Below are 12835 nucleotides of genomic sequence, written 5' to 3' on the forward strand. Positions count from 1 at the left end.
ATGTTTTATTTATTTATTTATTTATTTATTTATTTATTTATTTATTTATTTTTGAGACGGAGTCTCGCTCTGCCGCCCAGGCTGGAGTGCAGTGGCCGGATCTCAGCTCACTGCAAGCTCCGCCTCCCGGGTTCACGCCATTCTCCTGCCTCAGCCTCCGGAGTAGCTGGGACTACAGGCGCCCGCCACCTCGCCCGGCTAGTTTTTGTATTTTTTTAGTAGAGACGGGGTTTCACTGTGTTAGCCAGGATGGTCTCGATCTCCTGACCTCGTGATCCGCCCATCTCGGCCTCCCAAAGTGCTGGGATTACAGGCTTGAGCCACCGCGCCCGGCCGGTTTCCACTTTCAATTGATTGTTTGCATTCATTGACTTAGATATATTTTTCATCATTTAAAATGTTCCATCAGTGCATACAAACTCCAGACAAATAACAAGTCAGATTTCAATATAGTGTTAACTCCAATTCCTCTATAATCTGTAAGACTTAAATAATTACATGATCGGACTGATCCCAATATATTTTAATGTCTTTATATGTCAATGATGAAGGATGTAAAATCTTCATATTATGTCACTATTATGTAACTGCTTCAAGAAAACAAAAAATTAATAAAACCTAACACATGTAAATAAACTCTGACATAACATGAGTCCATGATATTAAGTAGCCAGATTTTCAAACCTCTTTGTCCTTTAAGAGCCCAATTTTAAGCTGGGCGTGGTAGTTTACGCCTGTAATCCCAACCCTTTGGGAAGCTGAGGTGGGAAGAAAGTGTGAGCAAGGGAATTATAACCAGCCTGAGCAATATAGCAAGACCCAGTCTTATTCTAAAATTTTTTTAAATTTTTTTAAATCCAATTTTGCTCTTCAGATTTTTTTTCAACCAACCAACAATTTGCCAGCTTTCTTTCTTTTTTTTTTTTTTTTTGAGACGGAGTCTTGCTCTGTCGCCCAGGCTGGAGTGTAGTGGCACAATCTCGGCTCACTGCAACCTCCTCCTCCTGGGTTCAAGCAATCCTCCTGCTTCAGCCTCCCAAGTAGCAGGATTATAGGCCACCATGCCCTGCTAATTTTTGTATTTTTTAGTAGAGATGGGTTTTTGTTATGTTGGCCAGGCTGGTCTCAAACTCCTGCCCTCATATGATCCACCCACCTCAGCCTCCCAAAGTTCTGGGATTACAGTCGTGAGTCCCCACACCCAGCCAGCCAGCTTTGAGTTTCATTTCTTTCATTTTCTTGCTCATCCTCAGAGGGAGAGGTTTAAGAAGAGAAATAAAGGGGGAAAATGGGAAAAAGAAAGGCAAAAGGTATAGATGCCTCAGGAACTGACCAGGAGTAGCAGTCAGGCTCCTGGAAGAAACGAGAAATGTAGCAAGGCATGGTCAGGAAACACGTGTCTATCCATGCTCCCACTCTCTCTGCCTTTCCCTCTCTCTCCCATCCCTCTTGCCAAGAAGTGAGCTGGCAATCTTACCAATGACAAACAAAACAGATAAAGCCTCCACACTGAGAGTTAGAAACCCTACTTTAGCCAAAACTAAGTCACTTACATCGAATTGTGCCATGACAGCATTCCTGTCCCCTCCCCTGCAATGGCAAGCAAGTGTCATATGAAAATAGCCTTTTGAAATTACCATGAGCCTTTTTTTAAATTTTATTTTATTATTATTATTATTTTTTGAGACAAGTCTCACTCTGTTGCCAGGCTGGAGTGCAGTGGCATGATCTCAGTTCACTGCAGCCTCTGCCTCCTGGGTTCAAGTGATCCTCCTGCCTCAGCTTCCTGAGTAGCTGGGACTACAGGTGTACACCACCATGCCCAGCTAATTTTTGTATTTTAGTAGAGACGGGGTTTCACCATGTTGGCCAGGATGGTCTCGATTTCTTGACCTCATGATCCACCCACCTTGGCCTCCCAAAGTGCTGGGGTTACAGGCATGAGCCACAGTGCCTGGTCAAACCTTTTATTTTTATTTATTTTTACACCCAGGCTGGAGTGCAATGGCATGATCACAGCTCACTGTAGCCTCAAACTCCTGGGCTCAAGCAATCCTCCTGTCTTGGCCTCCCAAAGTTGGCTCAGGGTTGGTGAGCCACTGTACTCAGCCAACCATGTGGCTTTTAGAGATGATCTTGTCTAAATAAACCCTTCTTGCCTGTTTTGCAGAAAAGAAAATTGAGATCCCAGAGAAATGAAGTAACTTGCCCAAGGTCATTCAGCAAGCAAGATAGAACTAGATCCCCAAACTGCAAACTAGCAGTCCAGAGTTCTTCCTCAATGAGCAATTTAAAAGCTACAGAATGTTCAAAAAAACACCCCAACTGCCTAGATACAAAAACAATTACAAAGACACAAAAGGGCAGGAAAACTCAGTAAAACTATGAACTTCACCCCACCGCCCAGAAGCCCATTGACAATCAAAGCAGTGTCAGGCTGATTTAAGGAGTAATGGTGCCTCCAACAATTTAATTGTTCTTCTTCCTCCTTTACCCGTTTCTCACAGGCAGATAAAATTAAAATGCATCTAAGACTACTGAAACTTACTTTTAACCAATACAGACCTTTGTTGATACCTGAAATTTAGGGACTGGCAAATACATTTTCCACCAAGAGCTTACAGAAATCACACTCTTAGAGCTAAAACATCAGGTCATTCCATGAGTCTTAAGCCCTGGAGAAAATTAAATGCTTTCCCCAGAAATAGGTCCTCTCCCCTGTCCTGCGCAGGTAACAAACGCTGCTGGAGAGACTGGCTTCATCAGCCGTCTAAATGCACTTTTCAAGAAGGTGACCCAAGAAACTAACAATCCAAAACAGGACTTCAGAAAAGAAGAAAACTTTTCTTACCCTTAAAATAACAGAAACAATAGGATCCGGCTTGCCAAATTTCGTTTTAGGGATATTGCTGGCGGATTCCACAACCACTCGCAGCATGGCTCTTAGCTGGCAGGAAGCAAGTTTCAGCAAACGAAGTGGAGACTCGGGCGCTGGAGCTCCGGGTCGCACCGCCCCGGGAGAGAAGTTCTCTCCCAGTGAAGGGAGGATTTCTCCCAGGGACGGGGCAAGGAAGAGGAAAAGGCAAAAATGGGTGGACCTCTGGCGGATTTTACTGAAGGCAATGTGTAAGCTGATACCGAACTCCCCGCGTCTACGCAGTGCCGCAGGCACAGACTTACGAATTCGGGAAATGTGGAAGTGAAAAGGACACACCTTAAACTAAAAATAATTCCGTGCAACAAATGAAACCAACATGAATTTGGAGCTAAGAAATACGGGTAGCTCAGGAAACCGCTAAAACGTTGCTGCCTTTTAGCAATGGTTCGTGAAACTGAATTAATTGATTTGTCCATCACTGCTTTCATTTTCTTCTGAGTTTCATGGAGTTTTAAAACTTTAGTCATTTTTTTCTTTTGACTTTTCGCTGTTCCTTCTCACGCTATTGAACACACCCACTCAGTATCCCTATGTTCAGCTTTTTTAAAGCAGCTAAAGGGTGCCGCCTACTGGACGGCAAAGGAATGACAGGGTTTATTTCAAGTAAACGGGGTCCGGGCATGGGAAGGAATATGGTTTTTCAGAATTGATGTACTGTGAGTTGATTCTTTACCATACACACACACAGACACACACACACACACACACACACACACATATGACTTAACATAGAATTTCTTCAAAACACCTTCAGAGGTGAGAGCTGGGCGCCTAAGTTTTCCTGGCGCATCAAATGCTGCCAATTGCCTTCAGTGAAAATGGAGAAGACACTCCCCACTGTTTCTGGACCTACAGCTGCCCATGGTGTCTTTCTGTCCCAGAGGGTGCATGAAGACGGTGCAGCCTGGCTGAGATCACAAGAGGCAGCCTGGGGCTAGTCAGCCAGCTCTGAGTGTGAGATTCTGCCTCACCACTCTGAGCTATGTCACCTTACCAAGTTTCTTTTTTCCTTTTTCTTTTATTTTCTTTTTCTTTTCTTTTTTTTTTTTTTTTTTTTTTTTTTGAGACGGAGTCTCGCTCTGCCGCCAGGCTGGAGTGCAGTGACGCGATCTTGACTCACTGCAACCTCTGCCTCCCGGTTTCAAGCGACTCTCCTGCCTCAGTCTCCCGACTAGCTGGGACTAAAGGCACGCGCCTCCACGCCCAGCTAAATTTTTTTTTTTTTTCTTTTTTGGTAGAGACGGGGTTTCACCATGTTAGCCAGGATGGTCTCGATCTCTTGACCTTGTGATATGCCCGCCTCGGCCTCCAAAGTGCTGGGATTACAGGCGTGAGCCACCATGCCGGCCAGCAAGTTTATTAACCTTTTTCTTCCTCAGTTTCCTCATCTATGAACTGGGGATAAAGGCTGTTATAAGATAAAGGTCATAGCATAGGGGCTAGCACAAAGTACACAGTAATTTGCACATGTAGGAAGTTCATGCTTATTTGTGATCTCATAGCGTTTCTGTTAATGCAGGTTGACTTTAAATCAGGATCTCATTATATTTCGGAAGAAAAGACTAAAACTTGGGATGAAGAAACATTGGGCTTCTTTTTGCTTTAGAACACACAGTCAAGCAGACACACCTGTAAATAAACGTTTCAAGTACATTGAAAAAGCATGACTAAACCTACAGGAATTCTTCTGTCTCCATGAGTTTCTCAAAGGCTTAAAGTCAAGAACCAATTACCCAGTGCCGTGTTCATTATTATTGTATTTAGTGGACATGTCGGCAGTTTTAGTGGAATATAGAGATTATTACTTTTATTTTATCTGGCTGCTTTCTATTTGTCATTTTTACTGTGAAATATATTTATAGAAAAATGCATACTACATAAATGTGACAGTTTAACAAGTATCCAGGTCAAGACCGAACATTGCCAGCCCTCCAGAAGCCCCTGGAACACCCCGTATATCATATCCACCTCCTTCTCCGAGAGGTAACCACTCTCCTGATTTTGTTTTTTGTTTGTTTGTTTGTTTTGTTTTCTTTTTTGAGACTGAGTTTCACTCTTGTTGCCCAGGCTGAATTGAAGTGGGGTGATCGGCTTACTACAACCTCCACCTCCCGGATTCAAGCAATTCTCCTGCCTCAGCCTCCCAAGTAGCTGGGATTACAGGCATGAACTACCACACCTAGCTAATTTTGTATTTTTAGTAGAGACAGGGTTTCACCGTGTTAGCCAGGCTGGTCTCAAACTCCTGACCTCAGGTGATCCATCCACCTCGGCCTCCCAAAGTGCTGAGATTACAGGTGTGAGCCACCACACCTGGCCCACTCTCCTAATTTTTATGGTAATGATTTCCTTGCTTTTCTTTGTAGTTTTTACCGAAGAAAAAACACAAAACAAAAAACAATAACAATAAAAAACAGTTTAAGTTTGCTTGGTCATGACCTTTGTTTGGTGACATAAATTATTTTGCATGTTACGAACTTTACATACGTACACATATATTCATATGTATAGATACACACATACATGTGTTTATACTTTATGAATTCTTTGCTGTATTATGACTTTATAGAAATGGAATCATACAGAATGGATTCTTTCGTGTTTGACTTCTTTTTTCTCAGTATTATATTGTGAAATTCATTCATGTAGCTCTACTTCCTTCACTCTTGTTGCTATATGGCATTTCATTGTATGAGTTCCAACATTTTATTTTATTTATTTATTTATTTTGAGACGGAGTCTCGCTCTGTCACCTGGGCTGAAGTGCAATGGCGCGATCTCGGCTCACTGCAACCTCCACCTCCCGGGACCAAGCAATTCTCCTGCCTCAGCCTCCTGAGTAGCTGGGATTACAGGTGCACACCACCACCCTAGCTAATTTTTGTGTCTTCAGTAGAGGCGGGGTTTCACCATGTTAACCAGGATGATCTTGAACTCCTTACCTTGTGATCTGCCTGCCTCAGCCTCCCAAAGTGCTGGGATTACAGGCATGAGCCACTGTGCCTGGCCTCCAGATCTGATGAATTCATTCTACTACTGCCAGACATTTGGATAGTTCAGGGAATGGGGCTATTACAAACAGTGCTGTTCTGAACAGTCCAAGACTGTTCTGGTACAAATGTGCATGAGTCTATTTAGAGTCTAATCTATGGGTGGAATTGCTTGCTGGGCCAGTGTATGCATTTCTTCACCTTTAAAAGGTAATTCCAAATTATATTCCACAGTGGTACTCTTGCCAACAGTGTGGGAGACTTTCTGTTGTTCTAAATTCTTGTCATACTTACCAATGTTAGATTTTTTTACATTTGCCCTTCTGGTGAGCATATAATAGCATCTCACTGGAGTTTTAATTTGCCTTTTACCTATTCATGTGGGAGAAAAAGACAAATGACCTCCAACCTTACATAATACATAATCAATTACAGGTGGAGTATAAATCTAAGCAAGATAAAGCATGTTTCAGCCCAGACGCAGTGGTTCATGCCTGTAATCTCAACACTTTGGGGAGGCCGAGGCGAGTTTGAGACCAGCCTGGGCAACATAGTGAGACCCTGTCTCTACAAAAAATTGTTAAAATTAATCGAGTGTGGTGGCATGAACCTGTGGTCCCAGCTACTTGAAAGGCTGAGGTGGGACAACCACTTGAGCCTGGGAAGTCCTGGTGGCAGCGAGCCATGATTGTGCCACTGCACTCCAGCCTGGGCAACAGAGTGAGACCCTGTCTCCAAAAAAAAAAAAAAAAAATCTAGCCAGGTGGTGGCAGCTCACACCTGTAGTCCCAACTATTTCGGAAACTGAGGGAAAAGGATCACTTGAGGCCAGAAATACAAATCCCGCCTAGACAACATGGCCAGACCTCCTCTCTAAAACAAATAAGTAAAGAAAAAATCAAACAGCAAAAAAAGCCACAGAAGAATATCTATATGACCCCAGGATAGGAAATGATTTCTTAATATGAAAAAACGTACAATCATAAAGGAAATAATGATAAATTCAATGATATTAAAATCATAATCTACAAAGGACTAGTATTGAGAGTACAGAAACATCTCCAGCAAATTAGTAAGACAAACACATAGAACTCAGTGGAAAAATAGGTAAAAGATTTGAATAGGCACTTCATAAATTAGGAAATGTAAATATGAAAAGGTACTCAACCTCATTGGTAATTAGAAAAGTGCAAATTAAAACTCCAATGAGTTATTATTATATACTCACCAGATGGGAAAATATGTAAAAATCTAACATTGCCGAGCTTGACAAGAATGTGGAACAACGGGAAGTCTCATACACCGTCGGTGAGAGTGTAATCAGCAGTAAATTCTCATGGATTTTCTACCATTACAATTATAGAATCTGCAAATAACGCCTGGGGTGTTTCTTCCTTTTCAATCTTTGTGCTTACTTTCTTTTCCCTTTTATTTCTATGTTGATTAGACCTTTCATTATAATATTGACTAGGGGTGATAATAACAGACATCCTTATCTTTCTCTATATTTCAAAGGGAAAGATTTCCATATTTCACCATAAAGTATGATATTTGCTGTTGGTTTTCATAATTAGACCTTTTAAGATGAAAGGAGTTCTCTTCATTCCTAGGTTGCTAAAACTTTGAGGTTTTTTTGTTTGTTTTTGTTTTCTTTTTGAGATGGAGTCTTGTTACGTCCTTCTGGCTGGAATGCAGTGATTTTTCACAGGCACAATCATAGTGCACTACAGCCTTGAACCCCTGGCCTCAAGCAATCCTCTTGCCTCTACCTCCCAAGTAGCTGAGACTACAGGCAAGTGCCCACTACTTTTAAATGCCCAGTGTTAAGGCTTTTTATAAGACATAAAGTTGTATTTTATCAGATGGTTTCACTTTATTGAAATGATCATATGAATTCTATGTTTAATGTGGTGAATTACATTTATTTTATTTTATTTTGAGACAGAATCTCGTTCTGTTGCCCAGGCTGGAGTGCAGTGGTGTGATCTAAGCTCCCTGCAACTTCCCCTTCCTGGGTTCAAGCAATTCTCCTACCTCAGCCTCCCAAGTAGCTGGGATTACAGGTGCACACCACCACATCCAGATAATTTTGTATTTTTAGTAGAGACAGGATTTCACCATATTGGCCAGGCTGGTCTCAAACTCCTGACCTCAAGTGATTCACCCATCTCGGCCTCCCAAAGTGCTGGGATTATAGGCAGGAGCCACCACACCCAGCCAATTACATTTATTTTCTAATATTAAAGTAACTTTGCATTCCTGAGATAAACTCAACTTGGTTGTCATATCTTATACTTTCATATTGCTAAATTTAGATTGCAAATATGTTTATACACTATGACTTTTGCATCTATGTTTATAAATAAGACTGACTTGCTACTTGCCTTCCTCATTTTGTCCTGGTCAGCTTTGGTGTGGAGGTCATGCTAGCATCATAAAATGGGTTGGGGTGTGCTGTTGCCTCTTTTTTAATTCTTTGGAAAAGCTTGTGAACTTGGAATCATTTCTTCTGATATGTTGCTCTTTCACAAAAGTCATACCTGTATTTATTTTAAAGAACCAAGAAATCCTATCAGAGGCTGATGCAGTGGCTCACGACTGTAATCCCAGAATTTTGGGAGGCTGGGGTGGGAGGGTTGCTTGAGTCCAGGAGTTTGAAACCAACCTGGGCAACATGGCAAAAAATAAAAAATTAGCTGGGCGTGGTGGTGTGCGCCTATAATCCCAGCTACTTGGGAGGCTGAGGTGGGAGGATCACCTAGGCCTGGGAGGTCGAGGCTACAGTGAGCTATAATTGTGCCACTGCACTCCAGTCTGGGAGACAGAGTGGGACCCTATCTCAAAATAAATAAGTAAACCCTACCAGGCGTGTTATAAAATTAGCGGTTCACCTCTCCTTACCTCTAGCATTTCCTGCCAGCATTTCCATTTCCAGAGGCCCCAGTTTTCAATTCTTTCATCTGATTATTTTGGTATTTATCTCCACATCTCCAAGTAATATGCTTTCTTCTATTTTTCACTTTCCAGCATCAGGCATCATCTGTTTCCTAACAAGGAAAATGAGGACTTACCTGTCTTTTGCCCCTCCTCAAATCCAACCACATATGTGCACACTTTCTGTATCCCATCCCCCCAGGATAGCTGTACCATAAATTTGCATAGATACATCATTGTGATTGTGTAAACACTATTCACAAGCCATGAAGTATATACTGCAACATGCTTCATATATTTTGATCTTTCTTTCTTTTGGAGTTAATACCTTGTTGGTGGCGGTTTTTAGTTTTAGTTTGTTTGTTTGTTTGTTTTCTGAGACAGGGTCTCTGTCACCCAGGCTGGAGTGTAGTGGTGCGATCTCAGCTCAATGTAGCCTCAACCTTCCCTGGCTTAGGTGATCCTCCTGCTTCAGCCTCCCAAATAGTTGGGACTACAGTCACACACCACCACACCTGGCTACTTTTTGTATTTTTGTAGAGTTGGGTTTTTGTCATGTTGCCCAGGCTGGTCTTGAACTCCCGGGCTCAAGCAATCTGCATACCTCGGCCTCCCCAAGTTCTGGGATTACAGGCATAAACCACTACGCCTAGCCCCTTTTTGTTTTTTGTACTTTAAACTCTTCCCAAATTGTGTAAATTTCCAACATGTTCAAACATATTGAAATTGTATGAATTTCATCTTGAACCCCCACCTGGAGTCTTCTGAATGGTTCTGATCTAGAGGGCTTTGCTCGGGAGCTACGCATAGCTGCTATCCCTGAGCTGCCCTTCAACTCTCTTTGCATCTCTCTTATTTTGGATTCTGTGTCTTCCTCTTTCTTGGTTTACTTTCTTGTATTGCTGAAGCATAGACCTTCCTTGCTTGAACAGCTTTATTCTACTCTCATATTTCACTGGCAATTTGGCTGGCACAGGATTCCAAGTTCAAAAGCATTTCCTCCCAATATTTGAAAGCATTATTCCATTGTCTTCTGGTTTCCCATATAGTTCACTCCTGCCATCTCTAGGAAAGTATCACATACCTGCACCTGTGCTGTGTGACTTCAGTGCTTTTCTATACAAAGCATGTTGTCCTGTACCCCATTTGTGGCAGACATGGCTATGGGACTGGCTTTAATGGAATGTGGGAATGTGGCAGTTGCTACAGTACACCACCCAGATATCCCTCCGGAATGAAGGATAAAATACCCCCAGCTGCTGGGAGAGCTGCCAGAAATCCTCCCTCAGCTGGTAGCCCTCTTCAGGGATTGCCTGCACTGAAGAAAATTGCCCTACCCAAGATCATGTTTCCTTCCAGAAGCAGCCTACCTCCCAGTGACTGATCAGCGCAGGGATATAAAGTCCTGGTTCCCTTGCCCCAAGTGGTGACAATCTACAGGGCCATTCCAGCCTCTGGGTTCCCCATGGGGTCAGCAGAAGCCAGTGTTGGACCCAGCTTCCTTCTCACCACTTCTGTGGTGTTGATCTCATGAATACTTCTTAAGAAATACCTGTATACTGATATCATTTCAGAAATTTTCCCTGGGGAATGCAACCTGTCACAGTTGGGTGCCAGGAGTGGTTCAAGAAAGCAGATCCTAAGATGGAATTTTGAGCTTGATCCTCCACCACCCAGATGGCAATGAAGACCCCTGATAATCTCATCAATGGTTATCCCTGGCACAGTACAATTGTAAAATGTGTCACCAATGGAAGGGAACGCATTAGCTGTGTGAAATGTCAAGCAGTTGAAATACACAGGGAAAACAGTAAGTAAGGATTTGGATTCAGGGGACCATTGCCAAACTCAGTTGACACTCTGGAAAAGTCACAAAAGGCTAAGAGTGATTGATCAGCAATAATTAGCTATGAATGAAAGCCAGGGGGCCTTCTCTCCTGCAGCAGGAGAACTGGGAAAGCTCAGGACCAGCACCAGAACTTAGTCACAAAAGATGACAAGCTCCAAGGAAGACTGAACCCCCAACTGAGACAAGTTGACTCTGATAAGGTCAAGGCTCTTCTTGGGAAGGACTGGGACACTGATACACAGGATGGGGATATCTGGTTGATGTCCTTGAGAACCTTAAATTCCCAAATTTCTCTGCGACCTCTGAGCCTGGGGGAGCTCAAATTAAAGACAAGCACCCCTCTGCCTTGCTTGGAGATGATGTGAAGGCCTCTCCCCTGCAAGACAACTTGTTCTTTTCTCAGGATCTGCCTTCACCTCCCACCCCGGCCATTACCAATAACTACGGTTAAGTCCTAACAACATATTGTTGCCTGGGATGTGCTAGGCCTGCCTGCTGAAGACAGAAAGGGGCTACCCGCTGAACAAACCGCAGGACACAACCAATTGGACTGGCAGAAGTTGGAAGAGTTCACATTGGGCTGAATTCTAAGCGTGCTGTGTCGAGGGGCAGTGCAGAACACAAATCTGGATAAAAGAGGGTTGACCAGTATGGGTGTGTTCCCCCAGGATGCTGATTTCATATGCCACAAGGCCCCCAGAGTTGGTATAAACACACTACTAAGGTGGCTCCTAGGAACATGAAAAAAGCAACGGCCCACCTTAAGTTAGGAAGAAATACCTGCACTGCCCTGACAGACAGTAAGGATTGAAATGCTGCGGCATGATCAAGTGGATTTACAACGTAAGGCCAGAAAACGAACTAGATGACGGTGTTCTACAAGGGCCTGGAGGACACATCATTTACCAAAGCAATAAAGAACACAGTGGTAGAGGAGCATCAGTTTCACTAAAGAGTTCAGTCCTCTGTAGGCCAGGACTGAGGTCAGAAATTCTGGTATAGAACTGGGCTGACTATAGCAGGGACTAGAAGACCCAGAACAATAGAGGCCAGGGAGTGGCACGTTATTGTCAGCAGCCAGGTGTGAGCAGTTACCATAATGAACATCCAGGTTGGAGTAGCAGCCAACCTAAGGCTTATAGAATTATGGAGGTGATCAACAGAGAACACAGCATCCCGGGGCAAAATAGATGGGTGGCACACAAGGTCCCTGCTTGTGAATCAAAATAAATAAGATCAATACAATCAAAATAAATAAGAATGCTGAGGGCCATTACCCCTATACAAAGTCACCTTCTCCTGTGCAGTTTCCAGGCCTGGACCAGTCCCAGGACATGAAGCCTACTGACTAAAGGAAAGGTCAGGTCCTCAAGTGGAGGAACCCTCCATCCCCAAGGTAAATGTGCATGATAATGATTTCCCTCGCCCATCCCCAAAGGGACCTGTGGCCATTTACTCAGGTAGCTGTTGAGTGGAGAAGGGGAATACCCAAGTGTTTTGAGGACTTTTGGATACAAGACTCAAGTTGATGTTGATACCTGGAGGCCTGAAACATAACCATAACCCACCTTGTTAAGATAGGAACACATGTAGTCGGGTGCAGTGGCTCACGCCTGTAATCCCAGCGCTTTGGGAGGCCGAGGCAGGCGAATCCCCTGAGGTCAGGAGTTCAAGACCAGCCTGGCCAATATGGTGAAACCCTGTCTCTGTTAAAAATGCAAAAATTAGCCGGGTGTGGTGGTAGGCGCCTGTAATCCCAGCTACTATGGAGGCTGGGGCAGGAGAAACGCTTGAACCCAGGAGGTGGAGGTTGCAGTGAGCTGAGACCGTGCCACTGCACTCCAGCCTGGGTGACAGAGTGAGACCCCGTCTCAAAATATATATATATGTGTGTGTGTGTGTGTGTGTGTGTGTGTGTGTGTGTGTATGTGTGCATATATATATGTATGTATATATATATAAGCTTAAAAATAATTTAAAGGCCGGGCGCGGTGGCTCAAGCCTGTAATCCCAGCACTTTGGGAGGCCGAGACGGGCGGATCACGAGGTCAGGAGATCGAGACCATCCTGGCTAACACGGTGAAACCCTTTTTTTTTTTTTTTTTTTAAAAAATACAAAAAACT

This window comes from Rhinopithecus bieti, unplaced genomic scaffold (genome assembly GCF_001698545.2).
Source record: "Rhinopithecus bieti isolate Rb0 unplaced genomic scaffold, ASM169854v2 scaffold_9383, whole genome shotgun sequence".
Taxonomy (NCBI): domain Eukaryota; kingdom Metazoa; phylum Chordata; class Mammalia; order Primates; family Cercopithecidae; genus Rhinopithecus; species Rhinopithecus bieti.